The sequence below is a fragment of the Balaenoptera ricei genome, chromosome X (genome assembly GCF_028023285.1).
Source record: "Balaenoptera ricei isolate mBalRic1 chromosome X, mBalRic1.hap2, whole genome shotgun sequence".
Lineage (NCBI taxonomy): Eukaryota > Metazoa > Chordata > Mammalia > Artiodactyla > Balaenopteridae > Balaenoptera > Balaenoptera ricei.
This window is the reverse complement of record NC_082660.1, coordinates 11931527-11954026: the sequence shown is the minus strand read 5'-3', so window position 1 is coordinate 11954026 and position 22500 is coordinate 11931527. Positions and strand designations below refer to the sequence as shown.

General features: G+C 38.9%; 1 protein-coding gene across 3 annotated transcripts in view; it reads right to left on the bottom strand.

Moving 5' to 3' along the window:
* Window positions 1-22500, bottom strand: part of GLRA2 (glycine receptor alpha 2) — a 190496-nt gene that overhangs the window by 83417 nt on the left and 84579 nt on the right. The window lies entirely within an intron of this gene.

The following is a 22500-nucleotide window of genomic DNA, read 5'->3' as shown; positions in this document are numbered from 1 at the left end:
GCCCCCGCTCGCTGCAACTAGAGGAAGCCTGCACACAGCAACAAAGACCCAACACAGCCAAAAAGAAAAAAAAAATCAAACTAGAGGAGAAAGTACTTGGAGTTTTCACAGGGCTGAAAATAGTGCTTGTTGTTCCCACAAGCCAGATTAGAACACCTGAGTATTCATGGGGCATTAGACAGTGTATTCAGAAGGGCCTTGCTTAACTAAATTACTGCTCTGAGCCTACCTAACAAATCTTAAAAGCAAGATCAAAAGGATCAAGTTGTTTCCAAGTAACTTAACTGTGTCTCAGAGCATCTTGATAATTTTTATAGAAAAAGAAAATCCAGCACCCAACAAAGTAAAAAGCACAATGCCTGGCATCTAATACAAAATTACTAGGCATGCAAAGAAGCACAAAGAGACACATAACTGGGAGAAAAATAAACCATTTGAAAACAACCCAGTATTGATACAGATGTTAGAATTAGCAGATAAGAACATTAAAAGTCATTTTAATTGTATTCAGTCTATTCAAAAAGCTGGAGAAAAGACTGAACAGGGTAATAAGAGACATGGAAGAGGTAGAAAAAAAAAAAAGACCGAAATCAAACTTCTAGAGATGAAAAATATAATGCCTGAGAAGAAAAATATACTGGATTGGGATTAATGGCAGATGATGATACTTTACAGAAGAAAAGATTAATGTATTTAAAAATATGACAATAGAAACTAAAATGAAATAGAGAAAAGATCACAAGAAGAACAGGGGCTCAGTGAGCTGTGGAACAAGGTCAAGTGGCCTAATATACATGTAATTTAATTCTCTGAAGAGGAGGAGACAGAGAGGGGTACAGAAAATTTATTTGAAAAACTAATGGATACAGTTTTCCCAAATTTGGTGAAAACTATGAATCTACAAATCTGGGAAGCTTGATAAACCCCAAGCACAAGAAAAATTAAGAAAATGACATTGAGGCACATCATAATCAAGTTGCTCAAAAGTAGGGATTGAAAGAAAATAGTTAAGATGATCAGAGGAAAAAAGACACATTATGTACATAGGAAAAGATAGGATTAAATCAGATTTTTAAATTAGAAACAGTGCAAGTAAGAAGACAATGGAGTAACATCTTTAAAGTACTGATTGGAAAAAAATGCCTAGTATTTAATGTTCAGTAAAAATATCTTTCCAAAACAAATGCAAAATAAAAGACTTTTCAGACATACAAAAGCTGAAAGAATCCATCACCAGCAGATTTGCACTACAAGAAATGTTAAAAAGTCCGATAGGCAAAAGAAAAATGATACCAGATAGAATTATATATCTACCCAAGGAATGAAGCACACTGGGAATGGTAACTCTACAGGTGAATATACAAGATATTTTTCAAGTTATTAGAATCATGCAAAAGATAATTGACTGTAGACAAAAATAATATAGGGTTTATAATATATTAAAAAATATGACAGCAGTAGCATAAAAGCTGTATGAGACGAAATGGAAGTTTGCTTTGTAGGACTCTTGTACTATATGAGAAGGAATATAATATTAGTTGAAGGTAGACTTTGATGAGTTGAAGATTTATATTATAAACCTTAAAGTAATCAGAAAAATAATACAAAAAGAGCATGGACAACAGGCCAACAAAAGATATCACATACAACACTCTAAGGTACTATATCCAAAAGAAGGGAGTGAAAGAGGGAAGAGGTTAAAGAATAGATGTGACAAATAAAAGATGAATAATAAAATGATAGATTTAAATCTAACCTTATCAGTAATCATATTAAATGTGAATATTCTAAACATCTCAATTAAGAAACCCCTGGGTGGGGTTTTCTGCTAAGGGCTAATGGTCATGAACCTGACAGGTTGGTGGTGTCACAGAAGTGGGGAGGCAGTTACTGTTTCCTGTTGATGCCAACCATAGGCCACGGACTCTCCCGCTACTTCTCTGGTTCAGACGAGCACTACTCAATCCACTGTGCTCTGCCGATAACCCCGAATTGGGAAGTACGCGTTGGCACCCAATGACACGACTCTTTGATATGTTAGCTACAAGTCAGTGCTGCTTGGGCTCCCAGGGCTTTGTGGAGGAGGCTTTCCATGGTTTCTCACAGCCTTCCTTCCCTAGTACTCACGTCTGAGTTACAAATCCCAGGCTGTACTCAGGACACCTACTTCTTCCAATCCTGAGATGTTTTCCTAGGTTCAAGCCCCTAGGCCCTCATTTTTAATTCCCTTAGGATGAGTTCTCCTCCAGTCGTTGACTTTGGCTCCATTTCTGTCTCCACCAATTCCTTACATATGGTCATATGTTTCTTACCATGTCCAATTCTACCTCCAAAATTTATCTCATATTTATCCATTTCTCTTTATTCCCACAGCCAACACCCTATCCAAGCCACCTCTCCCTTGTTATTGCTATTGTTCCCCAACTAGTCTCCCTACCTCCACCCTGGCCCCTCTCAAATCTTAGTCCACAGAGTGCTCATCATAGCCCTTTTAAAAAGATAGATCACGTCATATCCTTATGGTCAGAAAACTCAAACATCTTACTGAGGCCTACAAGGCCCTGTGTGACCTGGGTGGCTTTGTGTTTGCCACTTCCCCTTTAGTTTTCTACATTCTAATCAGGTTTTCTTTCTTTCTAATTCCCTGAAGTTCACTGGCTCTTTCCAACCTCAAATCCTGCAGACCAGCTCTTTCTTCCTCTGGGATCATCCTTGGTCACCTTCATCTAGGCACCTCTTACTTAGCCTTCACATCCCACTCGGACTTCACTTCCTTGGGAAAAGTCTCCTCTGACACTTGGACAAGCACCCATTTACTTGTTACATGCTCCCATGGCACCCAGAATTACTTCTTAACAAGCATTATCAGCTAATTACATGCTCAGTATTTGTCACTCCAGTGGGATATGAGAGTGGGGAGCACATCTATTTTACTCGCTTCTGTATGCCCAGTGCCAAGCATAATGGTTGGCTCTTGAAGTTCAGTATAGTAGTTCATTAAATCTAAGATGCCAATGACTATAAGATGCACCATTATTTTACACAGCACTAAGAAAGAAAAACATCTCCAATTCAACTGATCTGTCTTCAATTTTAAGCTACAACCCAAACTCAAAGCTGTGAAAATAGGAAAAAAAAAGTATCTTAGAATACAGTATATACCATGAATAGTAAATAAACTGAATGAATGAGTACAAACTAACCCTATAACACGTATTTCCATATTTGCAGAGCATCCTTTCTCTGGAGTCTCCCAAAAAGAGAAATCCATGTATATGATTTAGAACCAACAATAAAATGTATGATTTATGGGGAATGGTCTTCTACATGAGCCAATTACAAAGTGTTAATTCCTGTTTCAATTCCTCTTTTAATTAGGGTTACATGGGGGCAAGAAACATTAATAGATACCAATTTCTGTTTAGTATCTTGTACCTTCAGATTCTCTCCGATGACAGAAAGGTGCTAATTTCCCTTTCCATAAGAAAGGATTGTTTAGGAAGTGAGCAGAAAACAGCAGTGGAAAGCAAAATAAAGGGTGGGACTGTTCCAGGGAGAATTTAGAACTGTATGGAAGACTCACTATGATTACTCCAAACTGTGAACCATAATTTAAGAATATGGAAGGAATCTCTAGGTTACTGAATTCTTTGAGTCCCATCAATCAACCCTCAAGTGTATAAACTGCAACAGGCATAAAGGACATCCATTTTAAAGGCTGAAGGGACATTAGTGACTATAAAGTAAGACAGGAATAGAGCTGAGGGTCCCATTAAGTTTGAATTCTGGCTTTGGTACTTATTAGTTGTATAACCTTGAGTCTCAATTTACGTATCTAGAAAATGGGACCAATACTATCTAGCTCATAGGGTTGTTGAGAAGATTAAATAATACATAAATGAAAAGCACTTAGTAGCAGGTCTGGAACCTAGAGTCAATTAGTATCAGCTTTTGTTGTTTTCATTCTGAAAAAGGAAGAGGAGGAAACTGCCTAAAGTGTATGAGTTTCCTCTATTATTTATTCATTATTGGTGCAATCTGGGTTTTTTAACTTCTTTAATAAAATATTTAAAAGTACCAGGATCAAAAAAAGAGAAGGAGAAAGAATGGGCTTGTGCTAAAATGTTCCTCTAAGTTTATTTGGGGAACCTGTATTTCTTTGCTTTACCAAACAACCTTTATTCAACTTTTTATAAACAAGATGTCCCATTCATAGTGGAGAAAAAAAGCATCAGGATCACAACTGTCCAGTTCAGTGAATGACCACAAAATGAACATGCCCATCTAATTGCCACCCAGGCCAAGAAATATAACATTTCTTGCCCCCTGAAGCTCAGCCCCTCATGGTCCCTCCCCATCACTAGTCCCACGCTACTTCCCAAATCCTACCAGAATTCTAGTTGGGACACCATAGATGAATTTTGCCTGTGAATATTTTTTTATGATTGTTAACTTTTCCTTAATGTAAGATTTGAGAGATTCATCTCTGTTGTTATGTGTGACTGCAGTTCTTACGTTTTTATTTCCATCTAGTATTTCATTGTATGAATAGGCCACAATTTATTTAACCATTTTATTGCTCATGGTCATCCAATCTGCTTTCCTTCAACCTTTTACTTGCCATTAAATGATGGATAATAGCCTCTACCAGGTTGGGCTCTTAACATAATCACACTGATGAAAATGATGGTTCAAATGGCTACAGCTGATACAAGCAATAAACAGCAACTGAGTTCAGTTAGAAAGTCTGCTGAGGATGAATGTGTAACAGAAGCCTCAGGAATCATTATAAGTTATTCTTAATATGAAAGAGAAAGGGCAATCAGGCAAACATTGTCTCTTCATCAAAATGGTGAACAAAGTTGCCAACTGCATGTAATACACAGTGAATGCAATCTGCGCAGCCAAAAGACAGGGATTACAGAGCCTGGAAAATAACTTATCTCACACTCAAAAGTTTCCACCTGTAATTCGCATAATATGGACTATGTGATGAAACTTAAAATTCTTAGTTCTTCCTCTGGGAGGATTTGAATTGACCAGTGGTTTGAATCTTGGTTCTTCACTTGCTAGCAACATAACTGTGGGCAAATTGCTTAACCTCTTGATGTTTCAGTTTCCCTACCTGTAAATTGGTGATGCGAAGTTGTATTAATACTTATCTCATATGTTTGCTGTGAGATAACCTACGTAAAGCTTTTAGCACAGTGCTGGGCATGTTGAAGAAACTCGGTAACCGTTAACAACGGGAGGTGGTGTGGCCAAGAGATGAATCATACCAACTCAGACTCAACTGCCTGGATTCAAGTCTAGCTCTGTGGGAACTTGAGCTACTTACTTAACACCTCTGTGCCTTAGCATCCTCCTCTACAAAGTGAGGATAATAATAATATGTAGTTTATAGTGTTGTCATGAAGTTTAAATGCATCTATATTCTGGCAAATGATACACAGTGAAAACACTTCCCAAGACAACAATATTTAGAGCCACAGTTCTCAACCCTGGCTACACATTAAAACCAGCTTTAAAAAATGCTGATGCCTGGACCCTACTGCCAGATAGTTTAATTTATCTGTGGTGGGGTATGGGAAAGCTTTAAAATCTCTGCTGATTCGAATGTGCAGCAAAGGTTGAGGCCCCCTGCTTTACTGACACTTCCTTATCAGGCCAATTAAGCTCCTGCACTTATTCCTACTCCAATCACAGAACATCAGGAACCATTGAACGCAGTCCCCTTATAATAATAACTACTGAGGGCCTCTTCTATGTAAGTCACTCAGGTCATGCAGAGTTGAACAGTACTTGGTCCTCTCCGCAAAGAGTTTACAAAACATTAGAGCAAGTACATAGGGCCCTAATCACTAAGCCACAAGTCTGAATGCAGTGACTGATGTAAGACACAAAGTACCATGGAGGTAAGGAAGAGAGGCCATTTATATTTGATGGAGATCCAGGAGGGCTTCATGTAAGAAGTGGCATCTACTTCAAGCAGATCTTGAAAGACTGAAAGTGAATTAACCTCCTAGTCATCAGTTTTCCCATCCCTAACAGGATTGCTTGCACCCCTTCTGCTAACAACACAAAAGTTTTAGATTTTATTAGTTCCTGTGTAGTTCGGAAAATATTTGGATATTCCAGTTTCCTTAAGGCATGGTCAATTTTGGAAAGCAAACTGGGGTCACCCCCTTTTTTTCATTAGGGATGGAAAATGGTTTGCTTTAGGCATATCACGCAGTTTGCTTCAGATTGGAGCTCAGGGCTTCTCAAGTCCTAGATGATAATGCAGTCCAAAGCAGTCCTTAAGTTCAGATGCACAGATACTTTTTAATGACACATGAAAATCAGAGGAAAACAAAAACCCACTTGGTTCTTGTTAAATAAAGAAAAGGGGGTATTTTCTGATGATTGGGCCCCTATGGAAGAGTATGAGGGCTTCACCTCTGGCCCAGAGTGGCTGTAGAGAGTTCAGCTGAGGAGAGCTCTGGACGCCTTTATCAGAATTCAAAGAATATATTTGCATCCAAACAAACTGGAGGAGCTGGAAGCGGAAATGGGCGCTTGTGTCGGCGCATTGAGAAACCTCCAAATTGGTTGTGACGGTGCTGAGGAAGCAAAACTGAGATAAAAATAGCCTGTCTGGATGCCCTCTCATCTAAACCATTGCCACTTTATTATTGTTTCTTTGGTTATATTACTCTATAAGAAATAGCTATCAAAGAAAAATGAATATAACACTACTTGATACAATCCGTCAGAGAAGTAAAACTTTATAAAAATGATATTATGTTAGAGTGACATACTGTAGGTAGCCAGGATTCTTGGTGGTAAAGAATAGCCAGTTAAGGAAAGATGGGCCCCTGGCTATGTGGTTTCCCTTTTATTTGTTCTGTCTTCTAGAGAAAGGTTAGATGGAGTTTTCTCAGTGACTAGACGTTAGAGATGTATGTATTCATTAATTCAATCAACAAACATTTATTGAGCATATACTATAGGCTAGGTGCTATTATAGGGAGCAAGCCGGATGAAGATCTTTGCTTTCATGGAGTTCATATTCAAGGTAAAGGAAACAGACAATATAGAATAAAGACAATCCGTAATAGAATTTGATATGAATCAGTGTTACTCTAAGGTGATAAAGTACAGTGGGGAAACAAATCAAAAAGTTGAGTTGGGTCAAGGTGTGGATGAGGGCATGGGTGAAGGGATAATGGCTAATACGGGCATTATTGAGAAGATAAGGTTTAAATAAAGACTTGGAAAAGGTAGAGAAGTTAGTCATGTGAATATCTGGGGGCAGAGCATTCCAGGCACAGAGAACAGTCATTGCAAAGGCCCAGGGATGACAGCATGTACCTGGCATATTCGGAAAACAGCAAGGAGGCCAGTGTGCCTGGAGTAATGAGCAGGAAAGTGGCAGTTAGCTGGCTGCCATCTTGGTAATTGAATAACTGGGTCGTTTGTCTCTCATCATTCAGCAGGCTAGCCTGGCTTTTTTCACATGGTGGTGTTCATAGGGTCCCAAGAGCAGCAAGAGAAAGTGAGCTACAATGTGCAAGCACTTTTCAAGTCTCTGGTTATGTCTCATTTGCCATTGTTCCTTCGGCTGAGGCGAGTCACATGGTCAAGTTGACAGTCAACGTGGGAGGGGGCTATTACCCAAAGGGTATGGATACAGAGAAGGGAATTATTACAGCCATTTTTGTTAAAAGTCTACCCCAATGCCCTTACTTTACTGAATTATAATCTCCTATTTTATGTATATGTCAGTCTGTTTCTTCATGTCTATATCCTGAGTTTGTAGTACATGCTCCATAATAGTTCATTTTTTCTTCACTGTGTGGCATTTATAAGAACCGAAGACATTTAGGCTATATGACGCAGATGGGTTCCCCATTTTAGTGAAATGGAAAGAGAGTTCAAAATAATCCTGAACCTCAAAATATTTATAAGCCTCACCAGGAGGTGAGCAGAAGCACAGCCTGGGTAGCTTCTCCCACTGTCAGCTCCCTGTAAAAGCTGCCAACAACGTTCTTGAACTAAGGTGCCAATAATGCTCCAGCTCTGTCCCAAGAGAATTTACACACATCATCTCTTTGCATATTTTTTATCACACAGTCACTGCATCAACGACTCTTCAGTTTGCTGTGGCTCAGGAAATGTCAGAAGGGAAAGTTTATGAAGTCTCCCACGTACGCAGACCTCTGGTTGAAGTAAGCAGGCCTGCAGATCAATTTGCTAAAGCTTGGCTTTGTTACTTTTCAATCTTTTATCCAAGAACTCAGTAAAATCCTGATTTCACAAAACAGAATTGTTCCACACCTCTTTCAGAAATACCAATCCGACCTAGGAAATTCATTCCAATTAGCTGGGGATGTACCTGATTCAAGGCGCATTCATCTTTATTTTTTAGAGTTAAAACAGACATCCCCCAAAAATCCTTACTTCAAAACTTTTGTAGGTATCAGTCTTACTGCTTTCATAGTTTCTCTTGCTGCAGTCTCTAGATAGAAACATTCTCATGGGGAATAAAGCAAGAACAAACATGGCAGGACTCTTGTTTTAAATTCCAAGCTGTCCTGGGTTTGGCAGCTTCTTGAAATGGTCCAGCTGGTCTTAGTTGACCAGATGGCTGAAAAGTAAGGCAAAATTTCCTTATATAGGAAATAGGGCATTTCAGTTAATAATGGCTAAAGATAATGCCTCTGGATCTTTGCTGCAAGGAGATGGTTATGGACCTGTCAGAGTCACCTGCACACTGCATCCCAACTGTCCCGTATCAATGCTTGCTCTCAGCTCTACAGCCTCTGGGCTGTAGCCACAAATGGGACTCAAGACACAATTAGGAGTGGCTGCGAATCGTTTAGCTATAATAACAAACACAGTGTAAAGGAAAAGAATTGTTCAACTCTGTTTGGCCACACTCAAAGCCTGCCTGATGTCTCACAGCCTTCTATTCAGTTCATCCTGATATTTTCCTATGGGTTAGAAAGACGACAATACACCCAGCCTTCAGTCTTTTTTTTTTTTTAAGCTTTTTAAAAGCCAGAGTTTATTTCTATTTAAATCTTTAAAATGTCCCAAGTCCCAAGGATTTCCAGGTTTAAGATAATATTACAGTCAGGTGATAACTGTTGGTGATAACTGCCACTAGGGGTTTTATGCACCAAACTGTTAGAACATTACCAGTAGAACAGCTTCTTGGAGGTTGATAAAGATGTATATTTTAAAAAAGCAATTTTATAGCTTCAAATGGGAAAGTACCTATGGAACAGATATAATGCCAGTGTTTCATTTTTCTGTATTGAGGGAAGAGACTGAACTTCTAAACACCAAACCAAACAAAACCGACCAAACCAAGCAAAAACCACAAAAAGCTTTGGTTGGCAGGAAGTCAGGGAATTAACTTGGAATCAATAAACACAAGTTTCTTACTTGAAATGTGTTTAAAATTCGTGAAGCATGTTGGAAACCTGCCCAGATTGTCTTCTAGAAAAGCTTGTTTTATAAGTGTAGCCCAAATATTATGAAGAGCAAAGTCCTCATTGCCTGGAATGACCTTTACCTCCTCCTACTTCACCTATTTAGTCTGCTTCATAGATTCAGCTCAGGCTCCCTCCTTCAGGCCACGTTCCTAGCACTACTCCTTCCTTCTTTGACTCCCTTCCCCTCTCGCTCTTCCCTCCTCCCCCTCCATTTCCCCCTCCTCCATTTAATAATGTTAGGCATCCTCATCAATGTCCATATATTCCACATTGTTTAATAATTACCATTCCACGTATCTGTCTCTGGCATACCAGATTACAAACCCCTGAGGCAGGGACAAGGACTGTTTTTTTTTTATCTTTGATTTCCCCAGCTCCTAGCACACTGAATAGCCCAGAGGAGATGCTCAATAAATGTTAGTTGAATAAATGATGGATGAATGAACTGCCAATTAAATTATACCTGGAATACCACTTGACTACAAGCCTTTTCAACACTGTTTATTCGTTCACTAACCAACTCTTTACTGAGCACCTCCTATGAGCCAGGTGTTATACTAAGTGGTGGGTAGGTAAACATGGACAAAATCAAGAGTCCTTGCCCTCATAGGGCTAAAACTCTAAAATTAGGTATGTTTGTTTATTTTATAAGTATAGTAGTATGGGAATGGGATTTCTACACATATGTATGCAGGATGCGGGACTTTCTAGAAGAAATGCTATCTAGAGACCATTATACCTGACACCCTGTATTCTGGAAGACTAGACATTTGAAAAGAATTAATTGAAGTCATGGAATTTGTGGGTGTTGACAGCGCTATGGCATTTTCCTTACTCTCCTAAAGGGGGTTGGGAGAAGGTGGTTTACCCCACCACAGCAAGAGAAGAGCTCTCCTCCACATGTCATACCTGCTGAGCTGCTGAAATTCCAAGTTGCCCTGGAATTGGAGAGTAAAAGAGTTCTTAGGAGAACCTGTCGTGTGTCCTCAGCAGGTTGGGTTTTGTATGAAAATATGAACACAAGTACTTCTTTCTTACGTGGATAAATTCCAAAGGTAGTAGTTAGCTGGAATACCCAAGATGAAAGGGTGAAGGCAGAAGGGTTAACAATTAAGTTGCATTTCCACTATTTAGCTTGGCAAGAACACATGTTCTTGGTGGGCCAAATAAATGGTGTGGGAAATAGCCAGATGTGAATCTTGTAAACATGCCAACCAGGATGGCTGTCTAGTTGAGTAAGGAGGCCCTGCAAGTAAGAAACTGTATGGAATATGCTGCTAGGAGACGATAGCTAAGAGGAGACTGTAAGACATCAGCCAGAGTGCATTATTCATCCAGGGATGGCGTGGTATGTGGGACCCCCAGAAATCTCCGAAGAAATCAAGTTCAATTCACAAGAAAGCTGGCATTTGGAGACTTGCCATTAGAGAAGGCAAGAGTTAGAATACAGCAGTGTGAGTCACATACAACTTTCTTCCATCCACCTTTTTACCCTCAGCCTGGTGAACTCAGCAACAGGAGCGGGGAAGAGAATTGGAAAAGCAAGGGGAAGAACTGTGAAGGAACAGACAGTGTGCCTGCCTCACTGCATATCTTCAAGCCAAAGGGCAGGCCTGAGCTGGGGGCAAGGGATGGAAAGAATATGAAGTTGGGTGTGAGACTGAAGTTTTGCTTCAGGCTAGATGACTTTTTAAAAATCTGATAGTGGACTATCATAAAGTATCTATCACCAATATTTTAGGTGTCTATTAAATTGTAAAACACACATTTGTTCATTCTGGGTCTAATGACATAATATGTAGTGACTGAGAATCTATGGAATCTTCCTGAGGTCCCCCAGGGACAGGGTAAACAGAACCAACTGTTTTAATGGCAGTGATTGGAGAAAAACAGCCATTGCTTATTCAGACCCTCTAGAGCTTAACCCATTCAATAAACTGCCTACCTATGAAAAATACACACATGCATGTACACGCACACATATGATAAACTTTGGCTCATCACATTGGCAGCATGACTATAAGCAAATAACGGGCCATCCAAAGAACATGGTGTCTTCTATTCATAAGGCCCTGTATGAGTCTTCTAATACAGCCTCCCATCCCATGGAGCAGTCTTTTCTATTACGTTATGGATAGGGAAAAATGACCAAATAACCAGAAGGAATTGACTGCCTACCCTATAAAAAAAACTGAGCTCAACAATGTATGCAGATAATGCCCTATTTTATCCTCATTTAATTTATGAAAGGGGTAGAAAATAATATGTTCATTTCAGAAATGAGGAAACAGGCTTAGAGAGGTTGAATGAAGTGAAGGCTCTAAGATTTAGGTACAGGCCTGCCTGTGTTTCAAAATATTAAGATACCATCGTGGATATATTCTTAACTTCCCAAAGTCTACTTGAGAACTTCTGAAAAGGAAGACATACTCCTTTAGAGAAATTCTTTTCTTCTATAGTATATGTCACAGTATTATGATATTATTCCATACATTAGAGCCCTAATATTTTTCTGGAAAACCTTTACCCATAGATTCTGCTTCAAGCCTACTCCATATCTTCTACATGGTTTCACATGGGGGAACATGCTTGTTCATTAATTTATTTATTTATCCATCTGGTGAGGATTTATTGATCAACGAGTCTAAGTCACACACTGTTCTAGGTGCTGGAGTTAACATGAAAACAAGACAAAGTTTCTCCCTGAATGGAACATACATCCCATTTAGCCTCTTCCCATAGATCATCTCTCATTTACTCCACTCATCCTTAGTTCCTTCTTTTTTCCACTGCAAAATAATATTTAAGAAAATATAAGCATTTGTCATCTAAAACAAAGATACAACACTCATATACAGATATATTTATAATGATCATACAAATGCAAAAAAAGAAAATCTGAAATATCCAAGACGGTAAAATAAATGATGATTTATTTAGTCTACATCAAATAGACTATTAAGTTACTGCAAATTATAGTCATGATAGATTTTTAATGCCATGCAAAATAGGACATAGTATAGAAATGTATAAAAGTTTGATCTAAGTTTTCTGTGTGTGCATGTGTGGGGGTTTGCCTACAAATGCATGTGGAAAAAACACTCGACAGTTATATACTGGCTGGTTAACGTTAATGGTACTTTCTGTGTTTTCTATCGTATATATAAAGAAGCATGTCTTACTTGTTATAGATTAGGAAGTGCAGTGTGCATGCCTACTCTGTAAAGGGTGTCGCCCTAGGCCCTGGAGCAACTGTACAATCAGTACAGTGAAGCACCTTCTCAGGGATGGCCATGTTTATAAATTAGAATGCGTGTGTATGTGTGTAAGTAATTATTTGTTTTCCGTGACTCATTTTGTATCCCATTTTCCTTTCTTACTGTCATCCATATGAGTCACAACTCCCCACAGTCAGTTGAGAGCCAACCGTGTTTAATAATAGCCTAAGAAAAACACGTAGGAAGGTAAACCTGTGATGGCAAAAGGATAACCATGATGAGTTCAGAGCTGAATATAAAATGATTTTTTATTATACCCTCTTTTGGTTTATCTGAGTTTCTGACTGCCTCTCATACAAAGATCACTAATCAGTGACCATTTATTTAGCAGTAGTTTTTAAAAACTGAAGTATAGTTGATTTACAATATTATATTAGTTTCAGGTGTACAGCATAGTGATTCAATATTTTTATAGATTATACTCCATTAAAAGTTATTACAAAATTATGGCCAGAATTCCCTGTGAGGTACAATATATCCTTGTTGCTTATCTATTTTATACATAGTAGTTTGTATCTCTTAATCCCATACCTCTGTCTTCCCCCACCTGCTTCCCTCTCCCCACTGATAACCACTAGTTTGTTCTCTATATCTGTTAGATCGTTTCTGTTTTTCTATATACATTCATTTTACTTTTAAGATTGCACATTTAAGTGATATCATACAGTTTTTGTCTTTTTCTGTATGGCTTATTTCATGAAGCATAATATTCTCTAGCTCCAGCCACATTGCTGCAGATGGCAGAATTTCATTCTTTTATATGGTGAGTAATATTTCATTGTATATTTATACCACATCTTCTTTATCCATTTGTCTATTGATGGACACTTGGGTTGCTTCCGTATCCTGCCTATTGTAAATAGTGCTGCTATGAACATTGGGGTGCATGTATCTTTTTGAATTAGTGTTTTTGATTTTTTCTGGATCTGTACCCAGGAGTGGAATTGCTGGGTCATATGGTAGTTCTACTTTTAGTTTTTTGAGGAATCTCTATGTTGTTTTCCCTAGTGGCTGCACAAATTTACATTCCCACCAACAATGTACAGTGAATCCCTTTTCCCCACATCCTCACCAACCAACATTTGTTATTTGTAGACTTTCTGATGATAGCCATTCTGACAGGTGTGAGGTGATTTTGGTTTTGATTTGCATTTCCCTGATGATTAGTGATGTTGAGAAACTTTTCATGTGCCTGGTGGCCATCTGCATTTCCTCTTTAGAAAAATGTCTATTTAGGTCTTTAGCCTACTTTCTGTTTCGGTTGTTTGCTTTTTGATATTGAGTTGTATGAGCTATTTATTTATTTTGGATATTAACCCTTTGTCGATCATATCACTTGCAAATATTTTCTCCTATCGGTAAGTTGTCTTTTCGTTTTGTTGATGGTTTCTTTTGCTGTGCAAAAGCTTTTAAGTTTAATTAGGTTCCATTTGTATATTTTTGCTTTTATTTCTTTTGCCTTAGGAGACAGATCCAAAATAATATTGGTACCCTTTGTTAAAGCGTGTTCTGCCTATGTTCTCTTCTAGGAGTTTTATGGTTTCAGGTCTTACATTTAGGACTTTAATCCATTTCGAGTTTATTTTTATATATGATGTGAGGAAATGTTCTAATCTCATTCTTTTACATGTAGCTGTCCAGTTTTCCCACCACCACTTATAGAAGAGACTGTCTTTTCTCCATTGTATATTCTTGCCTACTTTGTCATAATTGACCATAGGTGTATGGGTTTATTTATGGGCTGTCTAATCTGTTCCATTGATATATGTGTCTGTTTCTGTGCCAGTGCCATGCTGTTTTGGTTACTGTAGCTTTGTTGTATTATCTGAAGTCAAGGAGGGTGATTTCACAGCTTTGTTTTTATTCACAAGATTGCTTTGGCAATTTGGGGTCTTTTGTGATTCCATATAAATTTTAGGATTATTAGTTCTAGATCTGTGAAAACTATCATGGGTATTTTGATAGGGCTTGTATTAAATCTGTAGATTGCTTTGGGTAGTATTGCCATTTTAGCAATATTAATTCTTCCAATCCAAGAGCATGGGATATCTTTCCATTTCTTTGTATCATCCTCAGTTTCCTTCATCAGTGTTTTATAGTTTTCATAGTATAGGTCTTTTACCTCCTTTGTTAAGTTTTATTTCTAGGTATTTTATTCTTTTTGATGTTGTTTAAACAGGATTTTTTTCTTTCTCTTTCTGATAGTTCATTATTAGTGTATAGAAAAGCAACAGATTTCTATATATTAACCTTGTATTCTACAACTTTTCTGAATTCATTTATTAGTTCTAGTAGTTTTTTGGTGGAGACCTTAGGATTTTCTATATAAAGTACCATGTTATCTGCAAAGAGTGACAGTTTTACTTCTTCCCTTCCGATTTGGATGCTTGTTCTTTCTTTCTTTCTCCCTCCCTCCCTTCCTCCCTCCCTCCCTCCCTTCCTTCCTTCGTTTTTTATTTTTTGTCTGTTTGCTGTTGCTAGGACTTCCAATACTATGTTTAAAAAAGTGGCGAGAGGGGCTTCCCTGGTGGTGCAGTGCTTAAGAATCCACCTGCCAGTGCAGGAGACACAGCTTCCAGCCCTGGTCTGGGAAGATCCCACATGCCATGGAGCAGCTAAGCCTGTGCGCCACAACTACTGAGCCTGTGCTCTAGAGCCCGCGAGCCACAACTACTGAGCCCACATGCCTCAACTACTGAAGCCCACGTGCCTAGAGCCTGTGCTCGGCAAAAAGAGAAGCCACCACAATGAGAAGCCTGTGCACCACAACGAAGAGTAGCCCCAGCTCACCACAACTAGAGAAAGCCCATGCGCAGCAACAAAGACCCAACACAGCCAAAATAAATAAATAATAAACAAATTTTTTTTAAAAAGTGGCAAGAGTGGGCATCCTTGTCCTGTTCCTGATTTTAGAAGAAAGACCTTCAGCTTTTCACTGTTGAGTATGTTGTTAGCTATGGGTTTGTCATAAATGGTCTTTATTATATTGAGATATGTTCCCTTTATGTCCACTTTGATGAGAGTTTTTATCATGAATGGATGTTGAATTTTGTCAAATGCTTTTTTTGGGGGTCTACTGAGATGATCATGTGATTTTTATCCTTCTTTTTGCTAATGTGGTGTATCACATTGATTAATTTGCAAATATTGAACTATCCTTGAGTCCCTGGAATAAATCCTGGTTGATCATGGTGTATGATCCTTTTTGCATATTGTTGGCTTCGGTTTGCTAACATTTTGCTGAGGATTTTTGCATCTATGTTCATCAGTGATATTGGCCTGTAATTTTCTGTCCTTGTAGTGTCTTTTTCTGGTTTTGGTATCAGGGTAATGGTGGCTTCATAGACTGAATTTGGAGTGTTCTGTTCACTTCAATTTTTTGGAATATTTTGAGAAGGATAGGTATTAGCTCTTCTTTATATGTTTGGTAGAATTTTCTTGTGAAGCCATCGGGTCCTGGACTTTTGTTTGCTGGGAGTTTTTTAATTACAAATTTAATTTCACTGCTAGTGATTGGTCTTTTCAAATTGTCTGTTTCTTCTTGATTCAGTCTTGGCAAGTGTATGCTTCTAGAAATTTGTCCATTTCTTCGAGGTTGTCCAATTTGTTGGCATATACTGTTTGTAGTATTCTCTTATGATTTTTGTATCTGTGTGGCATTGGTTGTTATTTCCTTCTTTCACTTATTATGTTGTTTATTTGGGTCTTCTCTCTTTTCTTCTTGGTGAACCAGGCTAAAGGTTTATCAAGTTTATCTTTTCAAAAAATCAGCTCTTGCTTTCATTGATCTTTTCTTTTCTTACTTTTGGTCTCTATTTTTATTTCCTCTTTGATCTTTATTATTTCCTGCCTTGTGCTGACTTTGGGCTTTTTTGTTCTTTTTCTAAATCCTTTAGGTGATAGGTTATGCTGTTTATTTGAGATTTTTCTTGTTTCTTCAGGAAGGCCTGTATTGCTATAAACTTCCTTCTTAGAACTGCTTTTGCTGCATTCCATAGATTTTGGAAAGTTGTGGTGGAAAGTTGTGTTTCCATTTTCATTTGTCTCAATGTATTTTCTTATTTCCTCTTTCATTCCTTTATTGACCCATTGGTTTTTTAGTAGCATGTTGTTTAGTGTCCATGTGTTTGTTCTTTTCTCATTTTTCTTTCTGTAACTGATTTCCAGCTTCACACTGTTGTGGTCAGAAAAGATGCTTGAAATAATTTCTATCCTCTTAAATTTGCTGAGACTTGGTTTGTGGCCTAGCTTGTGATCTGTCCTGGAAAACGTTCCATGTTCACTTGAAAAGAATATGTATTCTGCCATTTTGGGATAGAATTTCCTGTAGGTACTATCAAGTCCCACTGGTATAACGTGTCATTTAAGACCACTGTTGCCTTATTGATTTTCTATCTGGATGATCTGTCCATTGATGTAAATGGGGCATTTAAGTTCCCTGCGAGTATTGTATTATTGTCAATTTCTCCCTTTATTTCTGTTAGTATTTGCTTTCTATGTTTAGATGCTCCTTTACTGGATGCATATATGTTAATGTGTGTAATATCTTCTTCTTGTATTGATCCCTTTATCATTATATAATGCCCTTCTTTATCTTTTGTTACAGCCTTTGTTTTAAAGTCTATTTTGTCTGGTATGAGTATTGCTACCCCCTGCTTTCTTGTCATTTCCATTTGCATGAAATATCTTTTCCCATTCCCTCTCTTTCAGTCTGTGTGTGTCTTTAGTTCTGAAGTGAGTCTTGTAGGCAGCATATAGATAGGTCTTTTTTTTTTAAATACAATCAGCCACCCTATGTCTTTTTTCATGTATAAATTTGTTTTTTAATTTATTTTTGGCTGTATTGGGTCTTCATTGCTGTGCGCGGGCCTTCTCTAGTTGCGGCGAGCAGGGGCTACTCTTCGTTGCGGTGTGCGGGCTTCTCATTGCGGTGGCTTCTTTTGTTGCAGAGCACAGGCTCTAGGTGCACGGGCTTCAGTAGTTGCAGCACATAGGCTCAGTAGTTGTGGCTCGTGGGCTCTAGAGCGCAGGCTCAGTAGTTGTGGCGCACAGGCTTAGTTGCTCCATGGCATGTGGGATCTTCCCGGACCAGGGCTGGAAGCTGTGTCTCTTGCATTGGCAGGCGGATTCTTAACCACCTTGCCACCAGGGAAGTCCCCACCCTATGTCTTTTGAATGAAGCATTTAGTCTATTCATATTTAGGGTAACTATTGATAGGTATGAACTGATTGCCATTTTATTACTTGTTTTCTGGTTGTTTTTATAGTTTTTCCCTGTTCATTTCTTCTTCTTTTTGTTTCTTCCCCTGTAGTTTGATGATATTCTTTAGTATGCTCTTGTTCCTTTCTTTTTAGTTTTTGTGTATCTATTGTAGGTTTTCGATTTGTGGTTGTCATGGGGTTCATATATGTTGACCTATAACTATATCTACTTGTTTTAAACTGATAGTCATTTATGTTCAAACACATTTTAAAAGATCTACATTTTTTTAACATTTTTATTGGCGTATAATTGCTTTACAATGTTGTGTGAGTTTCTGCTGTATAACAAAGTGAGCCAGCTATATGTATACATATATCCCCATATCCCCTCCCTCTTGTGTCTCCCTCCCACCCTCCCTATCCCACCCCTCTAGGTGGTCACAGAGCACCGAGCTGATCTCCCTGTGCTATGCAGCTGCTTCCCACTAGCTAGCTATTTTACATTTGGTAGTGTATATATGTCAATGCTACTCTCACACTTCGTCCCAGCTTACCCTTCCCCTTCTCCGTATCCTCAAGTCTATTCTCTTCTTATGCGTCTTTATTCCTGTCCTGCCCCTAGGTTCATCAGACCTTTTTTTTTTTTTTTAGATTCCATATATATGTGTTAGCATATAGTATTTGTTTTACTCTTTCTGACTTACTACACTCTGTATGGCAGACTCTAGGTCCATCCACCTCACTACAGATAGTTCAGTTTCGTTTCTTTTTATGGCTGAGTAATATTCCATTGTATATATGTGCCATATCTTCTTTCTCCATTCATAAAAGATATACATTTTTTTACACCCCTCCCGAAACTTTTGTGTTTTTAATGTCATATTTTACATTTTCATGTTTATCCCTTAACTGTTTATTGTAGTTATAGTTGCTTTTACAATTTTTTGTCTTTTAATATTTGCACTGGCTTATTTAAGTGGTAGATCCTTAGTCCTTAGTATATATTTGCCTTTCCTTTTTGGATTTTCCATTTCCTATAGATTCTTACTTTTTTCCATTTAGAGAAGACCCTTTAACATTTCCTTTATGGTAGGTTTAGTATTGATGAACTCTTTTAGTTTTTTCTTTTCCAAGAAGTTTTTACCTCTCCTTGGATTCTAAATGACAGTCTTGCTAGGTAGTATCCTAGGTTGCAGGTTTTTCCCTTTCAGCACTTTGAATATATCATGCTACTTCCTTCTGACCTGCAAAATTTCTGCAGAAAAATCAGCTGATAGCCTTATGGGGGTTCCCTTGTATATGGCTCTGTTTTTATCTTGCTGCCTTTAAAATTCTCTTTATCTTTAAGTTTTGCCATTTTAATTATGATATGTCTGTCTGGGTTTATACTGTTTGGGTCCCTCTGTGCTTCCTGTACCTGGACATTTGTTTCCTTTTTCACCGGTTTGGGAAGTCTTTAGCCATAATTTTCTTAAATACATTTTCAATCCCCTTCTCTCTCTCTTCTCCTTCTGGGACCCCTATAATTTGAATATTGGTACACTTAATGTTATGCCAGAGATCTCATAAACTGTTCTCATTTTTTAAAATTTGTTTTTCTTTTTGCTTTTCTGATTGGGTGGTTTCCATTACTCTATTTTCGAGATCACTTATGTGTTCTTCTATGTCACTTAGTCTGCTATTCATTCCTTCTACTGTGTTTTTTATTTCAGTTATTGAATTCGTTATTTCTGATTGGGTTTTTAAAAATATTTTCTTGTTCCTTGTTAACATTCTCACTGTGTTCATCTATTCTTTTCCCTAATTCAATTAACATTCTTATAAGCAATGCTTTGAATCCTTTATCTGGTAAGTTATTTATTTCTGTTTAATTATGTATTTTCAGTGGTTTTCTCTTGCTGTTTCAGCTGAGAGTAGCTCCTCTGCCCTATTATTTTGCTTAACTTTCTTTGCCTCTATGAATTTAAATGAAACAGTTATCTATTCCAGTCTGGAAGGGGTGTTCATATTATAGACTGTATGTGCCTAATGCCTTTGGTGGGAGAGCAGATTTGATGTGGACATAAGCCAGGTCTTTCCTCAGGAAGTGCTGGTAGCTGTCACCTTGGTAGGGCATAAGGCTGAAGATGGAGGGTCTAGAGATGTAGCCGGGTGTGTGGTGGGACTTCCCTTCTGCTCAGTGGCCATCACTGCCCTCCAAGTTGCTGGAGTAGAAGCCCTGAGGATTGGGCTTGATCTGGCTCTGTTCCCTTTAAGTGTCCGCTTTCCCCTTTCCTAGCACTGGGACCTTTGCCCCAGAGCTGGGGATTGCTGAGGCAAGGGAGGCCCATGTGGGCTCTCGGCTCATTTTTGCCACAGACAGATGTCTGAGCTGTCTCCGATGTGCTGCCAGTACAGGTGCCAGCAGTTATTTCCCTCGATCTGCTCAGATGCAGCCTCGGGTCCAAGTCCCCTTTGTCCCTCAGTGCTAATCACTTCCCCCAGTCTCTGCCACCCCTGCGCTTTTGTGGAGCTGCACAGCAGGGCAGGCGGGGCTGGTGTGGACTCTCTTTGTGTATTGGGGTAAGCTGTGGTGGAGTGGCCATCATCAGAGTTCTGGGCTGCTTCTGATAGGATGTTTGAGTAAGCACCAACACTGGCTACTGCCGCCTCACCCAGGCTCTGCCCTGGGACTGGGTCATCTCTGCATCCCATGACCAAGTTTTTTCCCTGGTTGTGGCAGCCCTAGATCCCATACCACACTGCGACGTGGAGTAAGCTTTGTTGGAGCATGCACTGAGGCAGTTGTGGGAAACTTGGCAGCCACTGGAACAGTCCTCTCACCGCCCTCTCTGCCCTGCCCCAGGGGCAAGCCAGTGCACAAGCACTCGTGCACATGCATGTTCCTCAGGAGCGGAGTCCAGGCTTCCCCCAGCCCTCCTATTAGTCCCAGTGGTCCGTCAAGCAGCCGAGGGGGCTTGTCTTCCCTGTGTAGGATGCCAGGACTGGGGCTTCCAATTGTGGTTCTCACTGCTCACTCCCCAAGGCGGGCGTCTGTTCGTGTGTTCTCCCTTTTCCTCTGAGTCCCCTCCCAGGGGCATAGGTCCTGACCTGATTGCTTTTCTTCCCTTCCTACCCAATTCCATATGTATCTTTCTTATAGCCTTGGTTGTACAGGAGTCTTTCTGCCAGTTTCCAGTTAGTTTTCAGTGAGAATTGTTCCACATGTAGATGTATTTTTGATGTGTTCATGGGGGGAGGTGACTTCCATGTCTTCCTATTCTACCGTCTTGATTGATCTCCTTTTTAACAATAGTTTTGACCATGCTGTAAAATCACAATGGCTAATAAGAATGAATAACAAATTTGTAAAAAAACTCAAGCTCTCATTTTGAAAATAAATGACTATTCTTTTTGCAGCAATGAGTAGTTGGAGGCTAAATGTCTTGTTTTCACATTATCTGCTTGCAGTGTGCCTTCAGTACTTTAGCTGTCTAGTAAAATGTAAAATATATTTGTGTGTCCTAGTGTTTAATGGCATGGCATTACAGTGATAGCAGTAGCTAATAAATAACGGGATATAATCAAATGAACCTGTTTGGAAGGAGGCACAGAGGGGATTAGAATTTCTATTAGGCAATATTGATTTGTGATTATGTAGCTGAAAAAAAAAAGCTGTTACCATTTCTGACATCTGTATTCCAACAGAAATATGACACAGGTATCTTGTACTATTTGTTATTCTAGAAAGTAAAAAAGTATCAGAGACAGCTCTATTCCTTTCTCTATTAGCATACCAAATCTAATATTTATCTTTGGAGGCATGGAACTTGAAAAATTTGTTTAACTATTTTCCCACTATTCAACCCGACTCCATTATAGCCACAGGCCTCTTCCGTACGCCATCTTATCTTCCAACATAAGAGATAATGTGGAACATTACATAACATTTCTCATCATGTCAGTTGCAGCACAACTGAACATAAGCCCAAGCCAGCCAAGATAGGGGATTACATCTCAGTTATTTTCTGGAACTGAGTTTTGGAGGGACTGCTAAACCAGTATGAGACAGTGTATACTGAATACTAAATTGAACTCAGATTCCTGGAAAATTGAGGCTAATGGCTTAATGTACTCAGTGAAAGGGGGAAATACACATAGGCACATTTTGGGGCGCTGGGGCATTTCACAAGCAGAATATTTACCCTTACTTGCTTAAGCAATATTTACAAATGCAGAGGGCCGCTCTTAATAAAAATAGATTATGCAGCCATTATGATTTCTTATTCAGGGTGCTACAAAATGTCTTTCTGTCCCCAATATCCACTCCACACTTCTCTGTCAACCTGCCACAGTAGCCAGAACTTTCACCATCTTCAGTGAGTCCACTGTCCTTCTCTAGGTAACTGTGTCACTCAAAATCGTAGTGTTATTAGCCATGAAGGTAAATTAAGGCATAGCAAACATCCGTGTGTCTGATTTGATACACCCTCATACTGCACCTTTATTTCTTAGGTATACTCATTGCATATGGCTTTTCTGTGTAAATTTGCAGGAGA